This window comes from Phoca vitulina, unplaced genomic scaffold (assembly GCF_004348235.1).
Source record: "Phoca vitulina isolate PV1807 unplaced genomic scaffold, GSC_HSeal_1.0 scaffold17, whole genome shotgun sequence".
NCBI lineage: Eukaryota > Metazoa > Chordata > Mammalia > Carnivora > Phocidae > Phoca > Phoca vitulina.
Window position 1 is genome coordinate 18,075,526 of NW_022589720.1, and position 24,318 is coordinate 18,099,843.

The following is a 24,318-nucleotide window of genomic DNA, read 5'->3' on the forward strand; positions in this document are numbered from 1 at the left end:
GCCAATTTATTTATTCTCAGTTTTCTCATGTTTTTGAAATTTTTTTTTTCTTCACCAGGCTTCAGGAAATACATTGATAATCTCTTTTTTAAAATAAAGATACTTTTGAAACAGTTTAAGGAAATGAGATCCCTAGAATTTTTATGTGAACCATAGTTTATGTGCACCTAATGCACAGTTTCTAAAACATCCCTGAATGTATCTTACATTGGGCTCCTAAATCAGGAGAAAGTTTGTAAAGATAATGCTAATGCCCCTTGTTCTTTACATTGAGACATTGCAAGAAAACTATGTATATCAAGCTGCATTTCATTAACAGAGCATCTAAAGTGAATATTTATAAAGACACAAAATGATACAATTTAAAGCAGCTCTAACTTCTATCCATCTAAAATGCTTCCTACAGCTGCTAAACGTCCTTTAAAATCCACCGATACTTTGCTCTGGAGGAATCCTAATATCTATGAAGGTACTTTAAAGATAGAATCCTGAAACTGAGCACCTCAGCACGCTGAGCTAATCTCATGCATCCTGAAAACTACTGCCTTTTCTATTTCAGTGTGAGGCTGGGATAGAATCATCCTGCTTCAGCTGTCTAGACTCAAGTTTCTAAAAGGACATTTGTCAAATACTCCCAGTGTCCATGACTCTAAATTGTCCTATGATCCATGCAATGAATAATTTCACCTGTGGTTTCCCAGCCACCACTAAGGACAAATATATTTAATCCTGTATGCGAGAGAGAGAAAGGTGATGGAAATACAAGCAGATATAAGTCCTCTTTGATGAACCATTGTGATTTCTATCTCAAAATCATTTAAATTTACTTATGGGTAACTTTTCTTTATTCTACTCCTCTCTTGTTTAGGCTCTCTAGTTTTTCTCAAAATGATTATTTCAAGTCAATCCTTTATCTAAAACATTAATATTGCACATTTTAGTTATTATGTACAATTGTCTTCTATAAAAGCAAAGACCTTCTTTTGCACTGTGACCTGGATCTAGATCATTGCTGTTTTGTTTTGTAATTTCAGTGTGGTAGTCAACGGAGAGGAAACTGAATCCCTGCACTTTTACCTACTAGTAATATAAAAAGGCAGGCTATTTAATTACTCTGTGCCTTAATTTCTCCATCTATGTAATAAGGATGATTAGTTTTTTTTCCATAGGATTTTTGTAAGGACAAAATAAAGTACGAAGATACTAGCATCGAGTTGGTGCCATATCAATATAGTTTCTTTGTATCTCCTGTTTGTCTGGAGTGCTACGTTAGCTTTTGCAAATATGCAGTCAGAGAACCTGGGTTGGGTGAACTCTCCAAAGCTAGGAATCTAGGGCCTCTATAACGAATACCTAGTGAGTTAATATTATCTACAAATATTTGTTTGATTAAGTTACCCTACTAGACTAATCCAGTTCACTATTGATTATATTTTTGACCAAAAATATCAAATGAATCTACCACTTGATAATTCTCCTAAACATTTGGAACTAAGTCAGCACCAAAGCATGACACTTCTAAATTTTAAGATTTAATAAAGACAATGGTGATTTCTGTATTTGCCACAGTAATGTATGTGCATGGAAGAGTGGATATGTTGCCATTCTATTCCCTATAGAGATCAAATAGGATGAAAAAAATACATAAAACTGACCAATGGCCAGTTGGACTATTTCCTAAGTAATGTTAAAATTTTTGTTGTCATTTTTACTCAGTTAAAAAATGGAAGCTATTGTTCTGTTAAAACACAACCCAGTTTTAATTTAAATCAAACTCAATGTGCATTTACCATGTAAATACTGGTTTTACACACTCTCTGCTAAGATCTGTTAACGCATCGAGTATATCAAGGCCCAATTTTAAAATGTGCAATTTTTATGAAATATAATGAAAATGAACACCAGAGGGCACTCATACTTAGAACTGAATCCAATGAGGACAACATTTTACTACTCCAGTAGAAACCAAAAGGACCAATTTTTGACTCCTCCAAATCGTCATATGACACAATCTATAACTAATGTACCAGTAATAATGTACTCACTGGCAAAATGAAACTCAATTTCCTCTTACTCGAGGCTCTCCTCAAAAAGGTCATCAATACAAACCCCTCAAAATTTCTTGTTTTGTTCCCCAATTCACATTAATTACTCTGTTCAAAATATCCTCCCTCACGACTCCCATTATCTTCCTATATCCAAATTTTACACAACCAAAGTTATAGTTCATATTACATTTTCTGAAGCATTTTCAGAAGAGTTTTGTTGTTGTTGTTGTTTGTTTGTTTTCTAAGTATTTCCTTTTGCATCAAAAAGCTTTTCACCTTAGAATCCCACCATTCTTACTTCAAATAAGGTGGCTTGGTACGAGAAATTTGAAAAGGTGTGATTACTCTGTACGCAATAATGTAAACTGAAAGTATCACATTACATGTCTCATAATTTGAACTGAAATATATACAGAGAAATTCAGCATTAGGTATCATTACAGGGATAGAAAACACACAAAATATGGAAATCAGCCAAGTTCTTAAGGAAGGAAGTAATCCAAAGTAAATCATAAGTAAAATGATAAATCATGAGATAAGTGAAGCCTATTAAGAGTGTGAGAAGTGTAGATCAGAGGGCAGCTGAGTCACCATAACAATGGAGCACGAGATTTGGCAACAAACAACCAGGCTGCTGAGAATAGACTTATTTTTTTTCTTGAAAAAAATTTGCCGCAGTTAAGTGTCATGTTTCCGGCTGTATTCTATGACTCCATACTCTACTAAAACTCCCTCCTACTTTATTGGTTATTGTTCTTCATCTATTTTGCTGTTATATCCCAGCATATCTAGTATATCTAGTTTGCTGGAATAGTATCCCACTGTATCAGACTCTGAAAAGTGAAGATTTTCAGGGCTTCATCAAGGGCTGGATTCTTTTCTATCTAGATTCCATTCCCCAGAGAGCCCATTCACCCATTCAATTTGTATTTCTGGGGTAAATCTTTTCTGTCAGCGTGAAACATACATATCCAACTGCTTTCTTAATATCTGTGCTTGGAAGTACCATATTAATATCCAAATGAACGTGTTCCAAGAAAAATATTTGATCCCTGAGTCAATCTCTTCATGTCCCCATTTCAAACACGTGATCTTTCTGGTCTCCTCTTCTTGGAGGGAAACATTTGCTACCTTCCATCTCTTCTATCATCCTGAGTTGATTGATGACAAAATCCTTGATTTACATCCTAAACTTTCCTCAAATCAGATCATTTTTCTTCTTCTCTCTTCTAGTCCCCTGTGTCAATGTCCTCTCTTGCCTGATGTGCTAATATACCTACCTCGTTCCAGTACTCTTTTCTCTACTCCCAACTCATCAATATATAGTAGCTTGAATCATATGTAGTAAATATATATCTCATTATGTCAGTCTACTAAATAAAACATTTCTGTGATTTTCTTTCGCATTTTCTGTGACATTTTTTTTTGCATTCTGTCAAGATTTATATGGTCTTACATGATTCCCCCCACACACAACTCTAACCTCATTCTGTCCCACTTGGTTGCTCACTATAGTCCAGCCACATTGTCACTCTTGGAGTTTCTGGAACACTTCAGGACATTTGCACAAGCTCTTCTACTGACTGTAAAACCCTTGTCCTAGAATTTAAGATTGCTAGCTTAGCATCCTTTGGATCTCGGTTTAAATAAGTAGTCCTTCAGAGATGCATTTCCTGACCACTCTATCTAAAATGCCTCAGATTAACCACAATCACAACATTCTATTCATTTTCTTCAAAGCAGTTACCATAATTGTATCTTAGTTATTTGTTTGCTTATTTGTTTCTATTCTACTTACCCCAGCCTCCTTTAGACCCTAAGCTCCAAGGAGCTCTGTCATCACCATTTAGCCAATACCAAATGTAGTACTGAGAACACAGTATCCACAGTGTAGTTCCTAAGAAATATATCAGCACGTTGTAGGTAATCAGTAATGTTGATAAGATCATAGAATTTTTTATCTGGAACATGTTTGAGTCCTAGCTCTAGAATATGTTTAACTCTCCAGAACATCTTTTCTTTTTTTTTTTTTTTTTTTTTTTTTTTTAGATTTTATTTATCTATTTGACAGAGAGAGAGCACAAATAGGCAGAGTGGCAGGCAGAGGGAGAGGGAGAAGCAGGCTCTCTCCGATGAGCAGGGCACCCGATGTGGGGCTTGATCCCAGAACCCTGGGATCATGACCTGAGCCGAAGGCAGCCGCTTAACCGACTGAGCCACCCAGGCGCCCCTCCAGAACATCTTTTATCGAAATCATTTCTGAGAGAAATTTCTTCTGAGGGTTTTCATTTATTTAAAAAAATGCTATAGGATCTAATGGGCACGTTCTGCAATGATTTCTTTCCTTATAACATTGAACTAATAATATTACCGACCTTATTGGCTTAGGGGGAGAATAAAATGATCATTTAATTTAAGTATGGTAGTAACTACACAAAATAAGCATTCAATAGCTATCTGCCATGATGATGATAATAATGATGATATGTTTTAGGATGAATGTGACGAGTTCTGGTGACTTCCCTCAAAGTAAGTTGTAGGCTTCAGGGTCTGCTTCATGGGTGTGCAACTTGTCGAATCGTGCAGAGACTTGTACTTAGAATAGTCTTCATTGGTATAGTGTTCTGCTGTCACTGTCTTGAGATTAATAATTTTGACCAATAATTTTGACCCTGAATTTTCATTTTGCATTGTGCCCCACAGATTGTTTGGCCAGTCGTCATGGACACAATATCAAATTCTAATTCAAAAACATTTTTTCTAATTGCTAAAGTGATATGGGCGGGCCTGCCGCAGTGAAGACTATGTAAATCATATAAACAATCACTCCTTTTTTTTGTAGCTATGAAGCTCAGTATCCAAATTCATCGTTTAGTTCTTACAACTGTGCTGGCACTTTAAATAATACATTTCTGTGGGTTAATTTCACCATAAGCCTTTTCTTATTCTTGTACTATTGTCTCCACATTAACTTGATTTTTTGGTCATATTATATGTTATATATTACTATAAGCTTTTATAAAAACTTTCTTTAATACTCCTTGGAATGAGGCAATTAAAAAAAAAAAACAATGAGTAGTATGACTTTTATAATTCTTACTTTTTCATTTTAAGGTTTTAAATATATATTTAGATACATATATATTTAAACTGCCTCTCTGCTCCAAATTCTTTTTACCATATTGACAATATGGTAAAATATGAAAGATTCTAATGAGTTTCAGGTGAAGGTAAATCTGTGCTCTGGTGCTGATCAATCCCCCAAAATAGTCCGTGGCTTCAATGATAAAAAATAGTGAATGCATTTTCTTTTAATCAGATCACCAATTTGTTTACAATACATAGACATGAGTGAAAGAACCTTGAGACTTTTCTCCCCGATCTAGGACATGTACTTTTTTTTTTTTTTCTTTTAAACCTTAGTGACTAAGTGCATGCAATGGAGAAGCCTTCCCTAGATTTTCCATAAGAGCCATGCAGCTCGGGACGCCTGGGTGGCTCAGATGGTTAAGCATCTGCCTTTGGCTCAGGTCATGATCCCAGGGTCCTGAGATCGAGCCCCACATAGGGCTCTATGCTCAGTGGGGAGCCTGCTTCTCCCTCTCCCTCTGCCTGTCTGCCTACTTGTGATCTCTCTCTCTCTGTGTCAAATAAATAAAATCTTTAAAAAAAAAAAAAAAAAAAAAAAGCCATGCAGCTCACCAGTGGGGCCCATGAATCTTAGTCTATTGTCAGGAAAGCATAATTGTATAACAAAATAATAGTTCATTTATGTATCATTCTAAAAGATATTATAACCTATCTAGTATTTTTTAAAGCAAAGATCAGCAAACTTTTTCTTTAAAAGTTTAGATAGTAAATATTTTAGGTTTTGTCCCAGACTGCCTCTGTCTCAACTACTCAGCTCTGCTATTGAAGAATAAAAGCACCATACACTATATATGAATGAAAGGAAATGACTGTTTCCAATAAAACTTTATTTAGAAAAGTAGATGCAGGAATAATGTATTATGTTTTGCATTGAATGATTAATTAATCACCCCTCAATTAAAGGATTTGTATTACTATGCAAGGCAAGAATATGAAATAAAAAATATCAAAGGCAACTAGAACTTAGAAATCTTTGGTGTTCTTGACACTAGTCATTTGAATGGGATCCATATATACATATGTCTATTTTCACAATAGCCGTAGCTCAGAACAAATTTGGGACTCCTAATTTAGAATTGAAAATAGAATCAACTCGTGAACCACTCAAGAAAATCCATTTCACTACTTTATAGTAAAGTTACATTTGGGGCAGAAAACACTATTACCCAGCTTAATGACACATCTCATTATCCAAAATTGGCTAGAATGAATTTGTCCAATTTCAAAAATCAACTCTACCAAGGAAAGATAAAGACTGATTACTACTGAATCCCCAAAGAGAAGTTTCAGGTTAAAATCAATTCAGTATAATTTAGAGTCACATCTTGTTTACTCCTTATTTGTATATATTCAGTTGGAAACAGTGGCGATGCATTTAAAACTATTTTCATGGCGAAGGTGAGGAAAAGTGATGCCCATATTGATAATGTAAGATTAAGATGTGACATGGCTGGTAAAAGTTACTGTAGTTGCATAGGTCATGAGAAATAAAGCTAAAAAATGCAAAATAAGTGCAATTTTACCATTTTTTCCCCTACGGTTGAGGTTTTGGTTTTGTATGACATGGCTCCATGTCTGAACTGGCAAATGAAAGAAACAAGATCATAACGATATTTTAAAAGACAGAAATGACAGAGGACTATATGGAAAATGAGGGGCAATTGACATGGAAGCATGTGAAAAAGAGTTGGCTGGATTATGTCAAAATTGATATTTACTAAATGTCTTTATTTCACAAGAAAGCACTTGGCTTATGATTGACTAATTTCCCTAAAATTATTTTCTGAATTCTTTGTGTTTCAATTATTTAAAGGAATGACCTGGTTCTTAGCAAGCTTTTCTTGACAAAAATGTCCTTCTGGCTTGCCAGATGTGTAACATATTTGAATTAATGGTTGTTATTCAAGAAGTATCCCAGTGCCTATTGTTGCTTCCAAAAGAGGTGTGTGTGTGTGTGTGTGTGTGTGTGTGTGTGTGTGCATGCATGTGTGTGTTTGGGGGTAAAAGGAGAAGTAAAAAAAAATTCTGAAGATAATGGAGAAAATCAGTGCTTTTTCAGATTCTAATAGTATAATCGCAGAGATTATATCTGTCACTTCAATTTTGTTCCACAGATATTCTATCAGTGACTTCAAGATTGATACAATCTTCTTTCACAGAGCTTGAAACTCACACAAGGTATCTATTGCAGAACACACATTAGAAAACATATTTTTATTGACTCTAAACAATAAAAATAGGAAAACAAATAAACAAAGCAAAACCAAAAACTACCTGGTAACTTTCTTTGATAGAAAAAAGTATATTTAAAAGTAAAGCTCCAAATTCTGTTCCTCAAGCATGGGATTTCAAAATAAGTCTCAGAATTTTCTCTCCTTCTGTGCTCCATTTCAGTAGATTTTTATTCAGCCAGCAAAATCTCTATAGCTTTTTTTTTTTTTAAATCTCTTTTCCTTTAGTGGTCTCTAGTCAAAGATACTCCACTCAGAATATTCCATGAATTCACACTCTGATTCCAAAAATTTTCTACAACATGATTGAATTTCAACGTCCTGATGGACCCCACAATCACAATCCCAAATCTGTGACTAAATGCTTAGCTTTTATATTCGACAGAATGCAGTTATAAGGCTATTGTCTCTTTCACTCATTAACATAAACCCTCCCCTATCATCTCATGCCTTTTCCAATATTTGCAGATTTCTCCTCTATATTGTACTATTATTTATAACCTATTCCAGAAAACCAGCTGACAGAGGGGAAGAATTTTAAACAAATACTTTGTGTCATTGAAAATTTATGGTGAAATGGAACCACTTTGCACCATTATTCAATTAAATAGAATTTATATTTCTGCATGTTTGAAACAGGAATCAACCAATCATCTTTGTTTTTTAACTCAACTACTAAGTTTATTCCTTACCTTTACTTCTGAAAACATCTATGTACTTAGATCAAGCAGGACATTTTTTTTGTTTGTTTGTTTTATTTTTTAAAAGATTTAATTTATTTATTTGACAGAGAGAGACACAGCGAGAGAGGGAACACAAGCAGGGGGAGTGGGAGAGGGAGAAGAAGGCTTCCTGCCAAGCAGGAGCCCGATGCTGGGCTAGATCCCAGGACCCTGGCATCATGACCTGAGCCAAAGGCAGACACTTAAGGACTGAGCCACCCAGGTGCCCCAGGACAGTTTTGTTTAATAAATAACAATAAAATGAAATTGTGTGTGTGTGTGTGTGTGTGTGTGTGTTTACACAAAGTGGCCTAGGATGCAATGGTAACTTATTTCCTGATGAGACAATCATTAATGTTTGTCATTTAAATCTTGACCTGCCCTATTTGTGATTAAGAGTTTAAAAAATTTTTTGCAAGAGAAGACAGTAATACCATCTTACTACGTTAAAGACACCTATTAGTCATGTCCCAGGCAAATTGGGATTTATGACTCAGACATAATTCTTCCAAATATGTCTTCTGTTCATAAAAAGGCAGAGATATATGACTCAAAAATAACACCAAGACAGAAATAATTTTGCACTTCGTTTTGCCACATTGACTTTCCTCTGGAATGTATGGCAAAATCTCCATGTTTTATGAATAGGCTCTTTTCAATACTACAGATGTATATTTCCAACTTCTAAATCAAGCAAATCCCTGAGACAAATAAGACAAATGATCAGCTCCAGCACAGGCAAGGGGAGATGTATATATAAGAACTATGCATTAAAGATTGACGGGGACGCACACATACTTTTAAATGTCCCGTTGCTGATGTTGACTATGCCTTAAAGAGAAGGTTAAGAATGTCATGTATCAACTGGAAATGATTCAGTTGTTCTCTTCATCTGACAGAGTCTCAGTCCATATGATCAATTGTGGAGGGGCAGCATAAAATTTTTGAGGGGCGGTGGAGAAGATGCGGACAGAATAAAGCACAGATAAAATAAGTATTGTTCCCTCAAATCTGTACAGATGTTGACAAGAGCATCGCAAATCATCACGCTTTGTGTACACTGATTGCTCAAGGTAACTTAAGTATAGATTCCAGATTTTATTAAGGATGGTGGCAATACAATCCTCTTTTCTCTGTGGACTATTAAGTCTTTCAACTTAAATACTTTAGGATTTTAGCAGGCATCAGAGATGTAAATGAAATATTGCCTCTAAGATACGTTTTTTGTCCTTGAAGAATGATCAAAGTTCTACTTCTGTTTATAAAATAAAATCAAATAGATTTTCCAAACCCCAGTGGCAATAATTCTATCATCCCCCTGGTCTGCCTTTTTAAGTCATCTGTAAGAATCAAAGACACCCATTTTTCTCCCAGTGAAACACAAGCATTGCATTAGGTGAATATTAAAATGTGGATCTTAAAAGGCACAAATTTTATTTTAACTAGATGATTTACTTAATATCCCATGCCAGGAATTATCCAAAAGGGATTATTATGTTAAAAAGAAAAACAACATGCACTTATAATGTTGTTGAAAACTATCACCAATTGCTAATTAGGCATATTAATATTATACTCTCACTATGTTTCAAAATAAGAGATTTCTTCTTATTCCAAGAGTCCTAGGAAAGAATCCATGTTTTTTTTAAATGTGATATTTGTTTTCTGAACATTCTTCTCTCCTGTATTATGATAGAGAGCATCAAACAGTTGTGTTTTTAATCTTAATTTCCCTCACAGATTTTTCCAGAAAGTTTAAAAATTGGGTCAGATGAACAATCAGGCATATGAAGGAAGGCTTTCCTCTGAGTAAGGAGAGGAGACTGATTCAGTTCATGTTACTTGCTGTGCAAAATCCACCTTGCCTCTGTCAACGTGTGGGTTGAAATTTAATTTGATTGTAAATTGGATATCATATATTGGAAATATGATTGTCACCTGATATTTATTCCCCACAGTTCTTGCTTACAGAGCCCTCAATTTGTCTAGGTTGACTGTGTGCCCAAGCCACATATAATGAATATGGTATCATGTTGTGTCTCCATCAATAATGATAGTCCTGTCAATCACCTGTCAGTTCTTTGATTTACCCAACTCCTCGGTAGCTTGATAGGAGGTAACGCAGATAGAGTCAATGAGATATCAGGGGAATTCTGTTGGGGACATCCTAGAAAAATACATATTTTTCTAGTAAAAAGAGACAGATGATAATTGGTGATATTTCTTCTCCTCTTCTTTCTTCCTGGAACCTGAATATGATGCCTGGAGCTGCAGGGTGCATATTTGACCATGAGGTCACATGCATTAGATCAAAACACAACATGGAAGAGTAGGTAGCTAGGAAAAAAGTCTTTGTGCCCTGAAGACACTCTCAGCAGCTACACTGTTGACAGCAACCATGATCTCTAGATTTCTTTTAAAGTGACAAAAATAAACCTTTACTAATTTAAGCCCATTAAATAGATTGTCAGTACTTTGCTATTATAAGCATTCCTAACTCTTACAGCCCTTGGTTAGAAACTGAAACAAAATGAACTTTATATAAACATAGTTATCTCAGGATGAAAGATAATGGTGATCTTTAACATGGGTATGGCAACTTATATAATATTCTTTTGGGTTCCTGGGATGCCTGGGAACTCAGTGGGTTAAGCTTCTGACTCTTGATGTCGGCTCAGGTCATGATCTCAGGGCCATGGGATGCGGCCCTGGGTAGGCTCTGTGCTCAGCAGGAGTCTATTGGAGATTCTTTCTCTCCCTCTCCCTCCGCCCCTCCCATCTGCTTGCATGTGCTCTCTTTTTATCTAAGTAAATAAATAAAATCTTAACGACTGAGCCACTCAGGCGCCCCTAAGTAAATAAATAAAATCTTAAAAAAAAATTCTTTTGGGTTCTTGGGCCCAATTCCAATGTGTGTGTCAGGGACTTCCCACATAACACCAATCACTTCTTGGATACAGCAGGGTATCTGAGAATTCAACTCAATTCTTGCGTTACATACCTGAAGATAGCATCAGATTCCCCAGGTCAAGGGTTCTATCTTACAAGTTGCTGCCCCCTGCCTTCATTTGCCAGTCATAAGCCCAGGTTGTTCCCTGAGCTTCTGACCGACTGACTATAAATATGAGGTTCCCACCACCTCCTCCTGGGGTTCAGTTAATTTGCAATAGCAACTCACAGAACTCAGAGAAATATTTTGTTTACTAGACTCTCAGTTTACTATAAAAGGATACATAACTCAGGAACAGCCAGATGGAAGAAATGCATAAGGCAAAGTATGGGAAAAGAGTAAGAAGCTTCCACGCCTGCTCCAGCTGTCCTACCACCCCCTGGATCCCCACAGGCTCCTCATGAAAGCTCGCCAAACCCTGTCCTTCTGGACTGTGTGGAGGCTTCATTACTTAGGCAGAGCTGATTCAATCTTTGGCCATTGGTGATTGATTCAACCTACGGCGTTTCCGGCCTTCACCAGAGATCAGGGGGTGGGACTGCAAGTTCCAACACTCTAATCACAGGGTTGGCTCCACTGGTAACCAGCCCCCACCCTTAGGTGCTTGTCAAAGGTCACCTCATTAATAAAAACAAAAGGACACTTTTTAACACTCTTTTCCCTTAAGACATTCTAAGGAACTGGGAGTTGTGAGCCAGGAACTGTAGAGGAAAACCAAATATATATGTGAAATATATATTTGGGTATACAAATATATATGGTCATTGGAATGATCAAATGTATATATATATGTGTTTACGTATTTCTTATAAATCACAATATTGCGCATATAGATAGAAAATAACTGTTTTGATACTAGTTGCCTCTGTCAAATATTAAATTGATAAGCAAAATTATCATTTCTATTTAAAACAAAAATAAATTCTAACATTAGTGTGTCAAGAATATACTTATTAGGGGCGCCTGGGTGGCTCAGTCATTAAGCGTCTGCCTTCGGCTCAGGTCATGATCCCAGGGTCTTGGGATCGAGTCCCGCTTCGGGCTCCCTGCTCAGCAGGAAGCCTGCTTCTCCCTCTCCCACTCCCCCTGCTTGTGTTCCTGTTCTCGCTCTCTCTCTCTCTCTGTCAAATAAATAAAATCTTTAAAAAAAAGAATATACTTATTAGAGGAATTAAAAATGAGGTAAGATTGGATATACAGAGTGACTTTCAAAAGAAACAAAAACAAAACAAAAACTCTGTGACACTGGTTTTATCCTGACCTCAGATGAGAGAGAACAGAAGAGACACCATTAGAATCTCCTTACCTCTGAGTTTTATTTTTATTTTTTATATATTAAGATTTTTATTTATTTGTCAGAGAGAGAGAGAGAGAGAGTAAGGGGCAGAATGAGAGAGAGAGAGAGAGAGCGAGAGAGAGAGAGAATAAGCAGGGGGAGGGGAAGAAGGAGAAGCAGGCTGCCCGCTGAGTAGGGAGCCCCAGGTGGGGCTTGATCATAGGAACCTGGGATCATGACCTGAGCCGAAAGCAGATGCTTAACCAACTGAGTCACCCGGGCACCCCAAAAATATCATTTAAACTTGGTACAAATCAAGGTACCAAAGTTGCAAAATTGTTATATAGTTGTAGTGAGGGTTCACAAGACCACCCCTAATTTTGATGATTTGATAAGAGGACTCAGTACTCTACATATTATTGTACTCATGGCTATGATTTATACAGTAAAAAAATAATAATAATAATACAAAGGAAAATGAGCAAAGGGGAAAGGCACATAGGGTGAAGTCCAGAAGAAATCAGTCATAAGCTTCCAAAGGTCATTTCCCAGTGAAGTCACACAGGACACTCTTAATTTCCCCAACTGCAAGGAGCAGTAAGGAGTAGGGGTAACAGGGTGTAAAATGTTATACCAAGGAAGCACAATGAGACTCAGTTCCCAGGGTTTTCAGTGGGGTTAATCACATGTACCATAGATGTATCAACATCCCAGACTCCCAGAAGGAAAGCAAATATTCAGTATCATCCACAGTGTTTCTATAGACAGTTTAGCCATACTGAGTCTTTCTTATCTGTTCTGGGAATGATTAGAACCCTCAGAAGTTCAAGTCCCTAGCAACCAGCCAAGGACCAAACTTATAAGTAAGCCTGTCAAAGAACAATTAAACCAGCTATGTTAAATCTTTTCTGTACCTCACAAAATCTATTCTAAAGCATTATTTTTTTTAAAGGAATTCCAATGTTATTCCCATACATGTAATAAATCATGTGTATTTTGAATGTTTGGACACTAGGCTCCAAAAAAACTGAATTAATACCAATTGTGCATACCATGTATGCACAATTACTATCAATTACTATCATAGCAATACATCAAAAAGCCAACATGTAAAACTACATCATGAAAGTTTCAGTCTTCACCATAAAAACCTAGAAAGTCCTCATCTTGAAACGACATAAATAATTATCTTTAATAGCTTGAAATCAAAATGACTCACTTCTTTTCATTACTCTTTGGTAATTCTATTAATGCTTTCTTATTTGTGTTATAACCACACATTTCATTGAGTCAATAAAAATGATAAATATCATTTGCTATTAGAGAAACCAAATTATTTATTTATTTATTTATTTAAGAGAGAAAGACAGAGAGAGCACATGAGCGGCAGGGAGGGGCAGAGGGAGGGGAAGAAGTAGACTCCATGCTGAGCAGGGAGCCCAATGCAGGACTCAATCCCAGAACCCTGGGATCATGAATGAGCCAGAGGCAAACACTTAACTGACTGAGCCACCCAGGCACCCTAGATAAACCGAATTTACATCTGTGTTATTTTTTTTTTAAGATTTTATTTATTTATTTGAGAGAGACGGAGAGAGAGAGAGTACGAGCAAGCAGGGTGGGGAGGAGCAGGGCGAGAGGGAGAAGCAGGCTCCCCATCGAGCAAGGAGCCCGATGCAGGACTCGATCCCAGGACCCCGGAATCATGACCCGAGCCGCAGGTAGACTCTTAACCCACTGAGCCACCCAGGTGCCCCTACATCTGTGTTATTTTTAAAACACTTCTATTGAGAGATATAATTTACATATATAACATTGACCCATTTAAACTGTACAATTTAGTGGTTTTTCATATATATACAGAGTTCTGCAACCATTACAAAAATTTTAAATTATGTCATCAACCCCAAAGATCCTCATGCCAATTAGCTGCCTTTATCCATTATTTCCTGAGTTTCTCAATGCCTAGTCAACCGGCAATCACTAATCTACTCTCTATCTTTATAGATTTACCTATTCTGGACATTTCATGTTAATTGAATCATACAGTGCAGTGTCTTTTGTAATTGGCTTCTCTCCGTTAGCATAATAATATTAAGGTTCAGATGTAGAAGTACCCCATTTTTTGTAATGCTAAATAATATTCCATTGGTTTTTTGTTTGTTATTTTTTAAAGATTTTATTTATTTATTTGACAGAGAGAGACACAGCGAGAGAGGGAACAGAAGCATGGGGAGTGGGAGAGGGAGAAGCAGGCTATCCTCGGAGCAGGGAGCCTGATGTGGGGCTCAATCCCAGGACCCTGGGATCATGACCTGAGCTGAAGGCAGACGCTTAACTACTGAGCCACCCAGGTGCCCCTAAATAATATTCCATTGTAAGAATATGCTACATTGATAGAAATTAGCCTGTTTCTACTTTTTGGTATCATCGATGCTACTATGAACATTTTTGTGCACAGTTTTGTGATGATGTGTATTTTCATTTCTTTTGAGTATTTCTGGGTCATATGGTAACTTTATTAAGAATGTTCTGAGAACTGCCAAATTGTGTTATAAAGAAGCTGAACCATTTTACATTCCCACCGGTTGTGTATGAAGTTTGCAATTTCTCTGCATCCTCACCCATACTGGTTATCTGTCTTTTGTTTATAGCTATCCTGGTGGGTGTAAAATGTTATTTCATTGGGTTTTGGTTTGCATTTTCCTGACCGCTAATGATGTTGGACTATTTCTCATATTTATTGGCTATTTGTATACCAACTTTGGAGAAATATTTTTTTCTGATTCCATGAGTTGTCCTTTGACTTTCTTAATGGTGTCCGTTCAAGTACAAAAATTTTAATTTTGACAGTTTATCTTTCTCTCCTCCTTTTTATTTTACAGGTAATTTTAGTATCATATCTAATAAGGCTCATTGTCTAACCCAAGATCACAGAGTTATTCCTATGTTTTCTAAGAGCTTTATTGTTTTGTACTTTACTTTGAGGTATATATCCATTTTGACTTTGTTTTTGTGTATGTTGTGAGATAAGTTTTTGTATGCCTATCAAGATTCGTTTGCATATGGATATCCAGATGTCCCAGCATCATTGGTTGAAAAGACTATTCTTATCCCATTGAACTGTGGAGCTTCCTTGTCAAAAATCAATTGGCAGTACATGTAAGGCTTATTTCTAGACTCTCAATTCTACTTTTTAATCTCTATGTTTATCCTCCTACCAGCACCAAACTGTCTTAAATACTGTAGTGTTATCATAAAATTTGAGGTCAGCAAGTTCATGGTTTTCAACTGTGTTCTTTTTCAAAATTGTTTTGGCTCTTCGGGGTATCTTGCATGTCCCTATCATTTTTAGGATTGACTTGTGGAATTCTGCAAAAAAACCACCAGCAGTAATTTTGATGGTTTGTACATTTCATCTGTAGATCAGTTCAAACTGTTGTGTATCCTGCAATCTGACTGAACTCATTTATTAGTTGCAATGGTTTTATAGGAGATTCCTTAGGATTTTCTATATGCAAGATCATGTCATCTGAAAATAGAGGTAGATTTGCATCCTCCTGTCCAATTTGGATGGCTTTACTACTTTGTCTTACCTGGCTGTCCTGTCTAGGACCTCCGATACAATGTTGGTTAGAAGCGGGCAGAGTGGCCATCTTTGCCTTAATGCTGTATTCAGAGGGAAAGCATTTAGGCTTTCACATTGAGTGTGGTATTAGCAGGTTTTTCATAAGTGTCCCTTGGTAAGTTGAGGAATTTTTCTTCTATTTCCAGTTGTGTTTTAATCATAAAGAGCTGTTATATTTTGTCAAATGATTTTCCTTCACCTATTTCCCCCTTTATTTTATTGGTATTGCATATTACATTATTGATTTTCACATGTTAAAACAATCTTTCATTCGTAAGATAAATTCCATTTGGTATATAATCCTTTTTATATGTTGCTCTGGATTTCTAGATTTGAGTATTTCTGTGTCCATTTTCATAAGAGACATTGGCCTGTACTTTTGTTTCATGTTCATTTGTCTGGTTTTGGTATGAGTCATACTGGATGTATAGAATGAGTTGGAAGTGTTACCTCCTCTTATATCTGTGAAAGATTTGGGGAAATATTGTTACTAGTTCTTGTTCAAAGGTTCGGTAAAATTTACCAAAGGAACCATCTGGGCTTGGACTGTCTTTTGTGGGGATTTTTAAAAAATAATTACTAACTCAATCTGTTTACTTATTTGAGGCCTGTTCAGATTTTTTATGTTCTGCTCAGATTTTCTAATTCTTCTTGAGGCAGTTTCAATAGCATGTGTATTTCTGTAAATGAGTTGGCATACAGTTGTCTTATTCTGTTATGATTTTTGTTTGCATATCATCAGCGGTGATGTCCCTCATTTCATTCTATCTAAAGGTTTATAAACTTTGTTAATCCTTTCAAAAAACCAATGTTTGGTCTTATTGATTTTTTTCTATTGTTTTTCTAGTCTCTAGTTCATTAATTTTTTACCTAATCTTAATAATTGCATTGCTTTTGCATGCATGGTTTTGCATGTTAAGGTAGCATGCTAGTTTTAAAAGAGTTTGCTCTTTTTTTTCTAGTTGTGTACAGGGGAAGGTTGGGGTATTGATTTAAGAATTTTTCTTCTTTAGGGGTACCTGCGTGGCTCAGTCGGTTAAGCGTCCAACTCGATTCGGCTCACATACTCATCTCAGGGTTGTGAGATCAAGCCCCATTTCAGGCTCTGCTCTGGGCATGGAGCCTGCTTAAGATTCTCATTCTGTCTCTCCCTCTTCCACTCCTCACCTCTCTCTCCTTCTCTTACAAAAATTCTTCTTTAATATGAATGGTCACTACTATAAATTTCTCTTTTAATGCTGCTTTACCTGCATCCCCTAAGTTTTGATATTTTGTGTTTCCATTTTAACCCATCTCACATTATTTTCTAATTCCTCTTATGATTTCTTTGTTGAGTCATTGTATTTTTAAGAGTTCATTGTTTAACTTCCACATATTTGTGAAATTCTCAAATTTCTCTTTGTTACCATTTCTAATTTCATTCCATTGTGGCCACAGAACTTACTTTGCATGAATTTATTGAGGCCTGTCTTATCACTTATCCTGGAGAATTTTTTTATACGTACTTGAAAAGACTGTATTAGACCATTGTATATGAAGAAACAAAGATCAAAACGAAAAGTTTTCTCTTTTAAACAAAACTTTTTGTTTTGATCTTTGGTATCTTCATATGAAGTAAGAATAATAATTGTATTAAATTCCAGAAAAAGGTGCCATGAGAGGAAGAGAAAGATTATTGGGCATGTGAAAGGCTTTCCAGGTGAGAGTTCTATGAATCTTGGATGTAATCATGGTTTTTGATGATACTAATCTGTGTCTGCTGAGAAGGATAATATGATGTCATTATTGGAGATGATAGTTACTATTCTGACTAGAAAAGCAGGTCAACTGAATGGTTTTTCTGGAGACTTTGTTTGCCTGTGAAACACATTTAACAATTGAAGGGTGAAACCACTGGAAATTTCCACCACCTGATTTGACTAGAGTGGGAAGATCAGTCAGTGATTCCTGATAATACAGAGACCCACTGGCCAAAGGTTTCTATTTCCATGTGGAGTGTAGCACTGAACCAAAGGGAGTTAACCTCAAAACTTAGTAGAAAGGAGCAGACTTTCTTGACTAATAGGAAATGGATCTATTGGCCTTTAGCAAGAAATGGATCACTTTTTATGAGTTGACAAGGCTGTTTCAATATTGGTTTCCTTGAATCTTTTGGTGTAACAATTTGGTATCTTCATATGAATTAAGGATCATATTGGGTGTTCTGGACCTTGGCTACTGAAATATCAATAACCTTTGGATATATTATGTGCCATTGCTTTAAAATTTCATTACAAGCACAGGATACTCTCTATCAAAATAGTATATGCTGGTGTGTACTAGGTTACGGTAACCCATCACCCAGAAGAAATTTATTCTATACCACCAATTACTACTACATTCATGACCTTCTTACTTTACACGTGAACTGTATCAAGCCCAGGCTCCTGGACTCCCTAGAGTGTTACAGCCATTTCCTTATGGTGTGACTCTAAACCAGGTACAACTAAAATTAACAAGACTGTTGGTGTGAAGGAAGGAAGGGTGCAAGAGTAGTTGGAGGGAAGCTGCGTTAGACTTTGAAGGCAGATCCATTTTTTTTTCTTAATTTTTTTATTTGAGTATGGCTGACAATGTTATATTAGTTTTAGGTGTACAACATAGTGATTTGACAAGTTTCTACATTATGCTATGATCACAAGTGTAGTTACTATCTGTCACCATATAATTCTGTTACAACATCATAGGTTATATTCCTTATGCTGTGACTTTTACTCCTGTGACTTATTCATTCCATAACTGGAAGCCTGTATCTCCTGCTCCTCTTTGCCTAGTTAGCCCACCCCCCTACTTCCTTGGCAACTATCAGTTTGTTCTCTTATTTATAGGTCTGAATCTGCTTTTTGTTTGTTTTTTAATTCATTTTTATTGATTCCACATATGAGTGATATCATGTGGTATTTGCCTTTTTCAGTCCGACTTATTTCACATAACACCCACTAGGTCCATCCATTTTCTTTTCTTTTTTTTTTTTTTTTTAAGATTTTTATTTATTTATTTGAGAGAGAGAGACTGAGAGAGAGCACATGAGAGGGGGGAGGGTCGGGAGGGTCAGAGGGAGAAGCAGACTCCCCGCCGAGCAGGGAGCCCGATGCGGGACTCGATCCAGGCCCTCCAGGATCATGACCTGAGCGGAAGGCAGTCGCTTAACCAACTGAGCCACCCAGGCGCCCCATCCATTTTCTTGCAAATGCCATGATCTCATCCTTTTTTATGGCTGTGAATATGCATATTACACACACACACACACACACACACACACACACATATATATATATATATATACATATATATATATATATTCATTTATTTATTTTTTATTTTTTTATATATCCATTTATTTGTAACATATATTATTCTTTATCCATTTCGCTATTGATGGACCCTTAGAATGCTTTCATATCTTGGCTCTTGTAAACTGCTACAACAAACACAGGAGTGCATATATCTTTTTGAATTAATGTTTTTGTTTTCTTTGTGTAAATACCCAGTAGTGAAATTATTGGGTCATATGGTATTTCCATTTTTAAGTTTTTGAGGAAACTCCATGCTGTTTTCCACAGTGGCTGCACCAATTTCCCTTTTACTCCACATCATCACCAAGGGGGCAGGGAAAGGGCAGAGGGAGAGAGAGAGAATCTTAAGCAGACTCCACGCCCAGCATGGAGCCTGACACGGGGCTTGATCTCACAACCCTGAGTTCATGACCAGAGTGGAAATCAAGAGTTGGATGCTTAACCGACTGAGCCATACAGGCAACACTTTACATTTCTTGTCTTTTGGGTTTTAGCTATTCTGACAGGTGTAAGGTGGTATTTCATTGTGGTTTTGATTGTATTTCCCTGATCACTCGTGATTTTGAGCATCTTTTCATGTATCTATTGGCCATCTGTAAGTCTTTGGAAAAATGTCTATTCAGGTCCTATGCCTGAAGAGAAACCTTCTTTCCTTCCTTCTTTCCTTCTTTCTTTCCTTTGTTCGTTCGTTCCTTCCTTCCTTCCTTCCTTCTCTCCCCTCCTTCCCCTTCTCACTCCATTCTCCTCCTCCCTCCCTCCCCACTCCCTCCCTTCCTGCTTGCTTGCTTTCTTTCTTTCTTTCTTTCTTTCTTTCTTTCTTTCTTTCGCATCCTGGGACACATGTTCATAGGGAAATATATCCAGGCTCTATGATCTCAGACACAATGAATCTTGGTCTTTGGTAAATAGAGTTAATCTAGTCTAAGACATTAAGCATACTGTAAATCCAGGCCAGTATCCAAGGAGCAACTGGGTGGATAAGCTTGTAGGTAGAAAGTTTCAGTGATTCTAGTTGAATGTGGGTAGAAAAAGAAGGTTTGACATGGGATGTCTTTTCAGTTTATATCAGAGAAATCATTTAAGTATATTTTCAACTTTGAATAATGCCCATCTCTCTGGTATAGCTAATTCTGACTTTATTTAAATTCCATAATCCTCCTCCAAATGAGGCAAATATAATATCTAAGCAACACAAGGAGTGTTATCTAATATTGAGCTCTCTTTAAGATGTATACTTGGAATGCTAGTGAAATATAATCAGTTTGCTAAGTTTGATGCATTATTTGTTATACTTATGAAAATGTGCTCTTTTTTAGGGTGTGCATTATTTCCCCTACATTTTCCTTTCTTTATCTCATTTTTTATAGCACCTTGTAAGGTTATCTCTCCAAGAATTTCCATAATAAATACTATGTGTGTGTTGATAGGTATGTTAGTCTGTTCAGGCTGACAAAAGAGAATAGCACTGACTGGGTGGGTGGCTTAAATGACAGAAATTTATTTTCTCACAGTTCTGAAGGCTGGAAGTCTGAGATCAAAGTTGATTTCTTATGGGGCCTCTCTTCCTGGTTTGCAATGGCCTCCTTTTCCCAGTGTCTTCACATGGCCTCTTTTCTGTGCTTTCTCAGAGAGGGAGAGGGGGAAGAGGGAGTTCTGGTGTCCTTTTCTTTTAAGGACACCGGTGCTATTGGATTAGGGCTCTACCCTTATGGCCTCATTTAATTGTAATCACCTCCTAGGAGACCTTATCTCTAAATACAGTCACATGGTGGTTAAGCCTCAACATGGGAGTATTGGGAGACACATAATTCAATTCATAATAGTAGGTATAGATAGAAGCTCCACTGTAGGTCAAGGGCTAAGTATTTCTCAATGCCAGGGAAGTAGTAAGCTCCTGATAAAATCTGGTGGAAGGAATGGAACAGTTACAGAGAAAGAGTAAAACCCACAAATACGTACCAAGCTGGTGAGACAATTAAATTGTAAATTTCTGAAATCTAGGTCATGTTATTTTAAAAACATTTTCCTTTAAATTAGATAATTGCACTTATACCAAAATTATATATGCAAAATGAAAGTGTTATAAACGTAAAGGTTCTTCAGGGTAGGCAAACCTCAATTTGAGACAGCAGAATGACACAGAGGCTAAAAATTAGTCAATGTAGAATTAGTAGGAAAAAATGATTTCCAGATCACAGGAGATTGATGTCTTTATTTGGACTCAATTCGGGGTATTTGTTCAAGTCTAAGGGAACTAAGGACAGCAAACCACTGGTCTCTTGAATGGCACTGGTGGCTGGATGGCATTTAGTAGAAAGCGGGTGGTGAACTGAGCTAGCCCTGTAGAGGGTTGCAAAGTCTCCCAACTGATTCCAGCAGTACTGTTATGTAAAGCTCTTTAGCTAGGCTCCAATCAAAAAAGCAATCCCCTGGATCAGAAAACACCCCTTTTGTAGAATGGGTGATTCTCTGAATTAATGTCAAATTCCATGTAAAATTGTGCTCTGCTGGAACACTTTGCTGAGTGCTTGACCCAGGCTCTCCTTTTTGTGGGTCATTGAGAGCTTGAGTGATGGTGTGCTTTTCAATGTTTTCTCTGTTTGTCAGATATTCACAGCAAACCTTATTGCTACTGGTGCATAGTCCTGCCTTCTGCATGTCAGTCAGGGACAAACTAGACTGTATCCACACTAGGAAGGAGTGTGGAATGATTAAAAAAAGAATGAGAAAAAGACACATGGAATGTCTAACCTGAATTAGAGGAGGTGAAATAAGGGGTTGATAGCTTTAAATATGAAAGGCTAGCATTTGCAAGAAACAACTACTTCATAAGGCAGAACTGGGAACAGGAGTTGGAAATGAAGAGGAGGCAGTTTTCAGCTCAATTAAGGAGGAACTTTCCAATGTTAGAGTTGTTCATTAACTTAATGATCTGCTTGAAGAGTTCCTGATGTGGGATATTCTCAAGCATAGGCTAGATGACAATTTGATAGGGGAATTTAGAAGAGACTCATGGTGGATGGGAGTTTTAGCTAATGGTCTTGGAAATTCATTTCTATTTATTCTGAGTACTCACAGTGACTCAAAGAAGGCTAACACTTTGCATGAAAATGGCCATAGGGAACTAATTAATTCAATCATTCATTTACTACTGTTCTAAGAGGTACAGGGAGTGTATGGTAGACTATTAAGGATTATTTCCATGTCTTTGATTAATAGGTTACATATAAAGAAATATCTGCAACCAACTTGAAGCATGAAAATAGTGGTTTATCTATATATATTTTAAAATTTAAAATTTTATAATTTTTTCTGGGGAAATATATAGTAAGCAAAGATAAAAACCAGTTCAGCCCTTCTCTAAAACTTTACAAATGCTGGGTAATTGGGCATTGCACTAATAGATTTTAGTCATCCCTTTCAGTTGAGAATCTTTAAAAGCAGGAGCATATCTATTTCTTTTTGTATTTTTAGCACCTAGGCTTTTAATCAGTGCTCAATAAATGTCACTTGAATTGAACTGAATTGATACATAATCTATGCCATCTTCCTAACAGATATAATTTATTATATCAATATTATTAACAAAAATAAGGAAATAGAAGCAGACCTACAAGCACTGCACACTTGAACAGCAAAAGTATTTTGTGTCGTATAATTGGTGAAATTCAGACTCACCTATGCCAATACCATTATTAATTCTTCAGTACTGAAAACAGCTGTGGGCTACAGAAAATAATTTACTCTGAAAAACAATGAGAAATTTCATAAAGATTATCAGGAAAGGAGTGAATTTAGCTCAAAACCAAACAGTGGATCCAAGGAATTACAGAACAAATATCTGACAGCAGAAGAGTGCTTATGACTTATTCTCTGTTAGTTGATATTTGGCTGCATTGTGCTTCTTATGATGTGCTTCTATGGTGTGTGAACACCTACTGATTATTACTAGTAGTTTTTTTTTCCTGCTCTTACAAACCATCAAATAACTTAGCTGTCCCTCCTGCAGAGCTGTTGCTGAATGCAGAAAGTTTTCCATTGTATTCCGTTACCATCACAATAGAATTGTGAGCTTGGACATTTGTTGAATCTTCCACACCCTTAGGACAACGTATTTGGCTGGAGCATCACAGGTACACTTTTAGCAAAAGAAAATATTTCAGTGATCACGAATATTGTCCTTTTTCATTGCTTCATTTTTTAAAGTTAAAAATTAAAAACAAACACAGCTTACATTATAATTGAGGTATTAAGCTATATTAGGAGAAAGAAAAATAAACCTCTCTTGTGAAATGTAGCTTAAAATAAATATTTGATCATTACTCAATGTTCTAAAACTCCTGATGAGATGTGGGAATTTATTTAGAGTCAATACAAAAATGCAAGCAAAACCTCCTATTCCAGAAACTAAGATAAAAGTACAAGGAATAAGTAAGCTCATTTTTGTTTTCTTAATACCTGTTTCCTACACAAACGAGAAAGATTGTTTTTGGCATTTTTCTTTCCGAGTTCCTTCTCATTTTTTAGCTAAGCACATCTCTAGTAGCCAGGCATGTATGTGCCGGCCAGATTGGACCGCACAGGCGTCTTACGAAAATCAAAACAGGTGGATTTCCCATTGGTGAGTATATCATTTGCTCCAGCTGCCATAACAAAATACCCCAGACTGGCTATTTTAAACAACAGAAGTTTTTTCTCACAGCGCTGCAGACTAGAAGTCTGAGATGAAGGTGTCAACAAGTTTGATTTCTTGCTGAGGTCTCTCTCCTTGGCTTGCAGATGCCCAAATTCTCACTGTGTCTCAGATGCTCTTTCCTCTGTGTACTCGTCTCTCCTGGGTCTCTGGGCAACCACATTTCCTCTTGTAAGGACACTAGTCAGTTGGATTAGGGCTCACCCTAAAGACTTCATTTTAACTTAATCATTTCTTTAAAGGCTCTATCTCCAATGCAGTCACATTCCGAGGTACTGAGGGTTA